General features: G+C 45.2%; 1 non-coding gene across 1 annotated transcript; it reads left to right on the forward strand.

The window, feature by feature from the left end:
- The first annotated feature begins 2,667 nt into the window (after positions 1-2,667).
- Trnas-cga lies at positions 2,668-2,741 on the forward strand. The gene has a single exon. It is a non-coding gene; the product is annotated as a tRNA-Ser (tRNA).
- The last annotated feature ends 1,243 nt before the right edge of the window (positions 2,742-3,984 follow it).

Here is a 3,984-nt window from a genome sequence, read left to right on the forward strand (position 1 = left end):
TCATTATGTTTTCCGTAAACAAAGTTGTATTTCACAAATGTTATTAATTGTCTTCATAATGTGAATAGAGACCCCACGAACACAAATTTGCTGTGGCAGGTATGAAATATAAACTCCGTTACTCGCTCGTTACACTTGAAGAACAGACGTTGAATGGGCCGAAACGAGCCGCCGCATAACCAGCGTAGTTGCCTGCTAACTTTGAAAGAAGGTAGATGCGGTCCATAGCGCAACTTATAATATCGTCGAAAATCTGTGCGGACGGGAGAGCTTTGGTACACCCTGTTAAACAAACGGAAAAATGGAGGCGGTACAATTGGAGAGCAGTCCGCCTTCACCAATATGCATAAGCAATTCATTAATAGTATATATATATATATATATATATATATATATATATATATATATATATATATGAATTACAAAAAACTAATTATAAAAAAAATTGCATTGCGCGAGATTCGATCCGGCGACTTTAGGATTACGAACCCAAGCGCTTACCGCTGCACCACGACGCTGTAGAAAGTTGTTACTTGTAGAGAGTATTTCACCGCAACGGTTTCATTTAACTGTCGATTTTCTCGACAACGGCTGAGAAGTGCATCTTGGTGTTTTGCCACATTACACCTCTGGCCATGAGCTTTTATTATGCGCAGTATGAATCGAATCTGAATTTCGCAATTGGCGGCCTCCCCTTGTAAGTTCCAAGGGACTGATGACCTCAGAAGTTAAGTCCCATTGTGCTCAGAGCCATTTTTGAACCATTTTTGAAACTTAAGCCGGTAACTCATCTGTTTCACCCAACGCCACGGCCATATTTCTGGCCACACATTGCCGGAGAAATAGTGCTCTAGTACGACCCATTATAAACACAAACACACATGGCCACACATCAACCATACAGCTTCCCGCAGTCCCTCTGCCCCCACACACGAGTCGCTTTTGAAACTAGAACGTTGACTAATTAAAGTTTGTCCCTGAATTCTGTATAATTAGGCGTCTTTAATCACCTGCCCGCAAACGGTGGGAAAGATGCTACCTCGGGAGCTAACTGTGAAGCAGCGCCCAACCGCTGCAACACCGCGAAGTGAGCCTGGCTGACGGACTGAAGTGAAAGAAATAAAGCGAGCGAGTGCGGGTGACGACTAACGCTGTTTATAAAATATCGATATTTTTGCAGAAAGTATCGATATTTAACTGCGATATCTTTTCTCCCGTTATATCGATGTCTACATGGCATAATCCACTGCCGATATTTTTATTTTATATTACATTTTTTCACAAGTTTTGGTAAATATTTGAAGTTGTTCTTTTGAAATTGCAGTAGAACATAACTTCATTTTCATTGAAAGGAGTCTAACTACTTTTTCAGGTTTCATTACCTCCAGTCTTTCTCTTTGACTGGCACAAAAGATGAAGTCCGATTCGAACGGGGGAAGGGGGAGTGTGAATGGAATAAGAAGATTTTCCGCCTTGAAGAAACAGCACACATGTTGCATTAAAAACAATTTTTAACATGACTAATGTGCTATTTCTCCACGTCAGCATTCTTCAAAACCAGTTGCTAAAAATGATGAACAAAAATCTAAAAGGCAAGATTGGTCTTCGCGTTGGGTGGAGACGTGTGAGGGAAAATGCTGACGTAATCGGCGCTCAACGACGGCGGAGGTGCGGCTGGGGGAGGAAGAGGTGGCGAGTGCAAGACTAACACCGCCATTTTCAATGTAAATGAGTAGGTCACGATTGAGACGCATCCATGACACAAGAACTAAATTTTATAGACAACACAAAACGTCATTACATCCGACGGAACTCATAGTTATCCACTCAATATTTTTTTCACGTACATTACTTCGACACTTGAAACATCAAACGACTATGCAGCAGTACAAACTTTCATGAGTGATTTTTGGCACTCCTTGATCCAATTTCACACCCAACTTTTTTCTGTAGCAACGAATTCGAGCAGTTGCCAAAGAATCAGTATCTTGAATGAGATTTTCACTCTGCAGCGGAGTGTGCGCTGATATGAAACTTCCTGGCAGATTAAAACTGTGTGCCCGACCGAGACTCCAACTCGGGACCTTTGCCTTTCGCGGGCAAGTGCTCTACCAACTGAGCTACCGAAGCGCGACTCACGCCCGGTACTCACAGCTGTACTTCTGCCAGTATCTGGTCTCCTACCTTCCAAACTTTACAGAAGCTCTCCTGCGAACCTAGCAGAACTAGCACTCCTGAAAGAAAGGATATAGCGGAGACATGGCTTAGCCACAGCCTGGGGGATGTTTCTAGAATGAAATTTTCGCTCTACAGCGGAGTATGCGCTGATATGAAACTTCCTGGCAGATTAAAACTGTGTGAGTCGTGCTCGGGTAGATCAGTTGGTAGAGCACTTGCCCGCGAAAGGCAAAGGTCCCGAGTTCGAGTCTCGGTCGGGCACACAGTTTTAATCTGCCAGGAAGTTTCATATCAGCGCACACTCCGCTGCAGAGTGAAAATCTCATTCTGGAAACATCCCCCAGGCTGTGGCTAAGCCATGTCTCCGCAATATCCTTTCTTTCAGGAGTGCTAGTTCTGCAAGGTTCGCAGGAGAACTTCTGTAAAGTTTGGAATGTAGGAGACCAGATACTGGCAGAAGTAAAGCTGTGAGTACGGGGCGTGAGTCGTGCTTCGGTAGCTCAGTTGGTAGAGCACTTGCCCGCGAAAGGCAAAGGTCCCGAGTTCGAGTCTCGGTCGGGCCACAGTTTTAATCTGCCAGGAAGGTTCAGTCAGTATCTTTTTCGTCAACATTCCGAACGACAGTATTATTTCACAATATTATTGAGCAGTGGGAGGAGAACGTCAGTAATATTGCGCAATATAATTGTGCAGCCGTACTGATCGTCTAGGGCCCGCTTTACAGTACCACGATGCCACAGGAAATTCTGCTGAGTGGTCGGAGCGAGTCTGAATACAGCATACGCTAACAAGCCGTCTTCCCCAAGCCGCCCGGCCACCTATCCATTGTCAGACGGTCTTACGTCGTTCCCACGGTCTTCAGTCGGGATGTCGGTCCAGTGCAGCCTCTTAACCTCTGCGCAACTACCCCAGTCTACAATGCATCTCAGTCTGCTAGCCTTAGTCAAACCTATATCTCCCAACACACGTCCTGCCATTAACAAATTGACGATAGCTGTGATTTCTATGGATGCGGCCTCTCGACTGACACCTTCTTTTAGTTATCTTATGCAGTAGATGCCCTTTCCCCCATCCAGTACCTCTTTACTGGGTATACAACGAAGCCTTATCTTCAGCACTCTTTCTGTGGCTCAAATGGCTCTGAGCACTATGGGACTGAGGTCATCAGTCACCTAGAACTTAGAACTACTTAAGCCTAACTAACGTAAGGACAGCACACACATCCATGTCCGAGGCAGGATTCGAACCTGCGACCTTACCAGCAGCGCGGTTCCGGACTGAAGCGCCGAGAACCGCTCGGCCACAGCGGCCAGCACTCTCTGTGTGGCACCACATTTCAGAAGCCTCTGTTCTGTTCGTCTTTGAATTGTTTATCGTCCACATTTCATATCAGTACGAAGCTACATTCCAGACAAACACGTTCACGAAGTATATAGTCGTATATATACATGGTCGAGAAGAGCACATAGGAGTGCTGGAACCTTAATAGTGGCAACTATTTATTTACAGCTCGTACAAAATAGATACGTGTTTCAAAGTTTTACTGACCTTCAAAGTAGTCACCGGCATTTTGTATAGACCGTTGCCAGCGATGTGGAAGTCGTAGGATACTCTCAGCAGTGCCAGTTGTGTCGACAGTTCGAGCGGCGCGGTCTATTGCCCGACGAATTTGTAGCAGTTCTGAAGCGAATGCCGTGAAGTGTTTTCTTCAGTTTAGAAATCGAATTGAACTTACGTGGGCTTAAGTGAGGGAAGTGCAGTAGGTGGTATAGCACTTAGCTGCCCCATCGGTCAAACAAATCAGTA

The sequence above is a fragment of the Schistocerca piceifrons genome, chromosome 9, assembly GCF_021461385.2.
Source record: "Schistocerca piceifrons isolate TAMUIC-IGC-003096 chromosome 9, iqSchPice1.1, whole genome shotgun sequence".
In the NCBI taxonomy this organism is placed as follows: Eukaryota; Metazoa; Arthropoda; class Insecta; order Orthoptera; family Acrididae; genus Schistocerca; species Schistocerca piceifrons.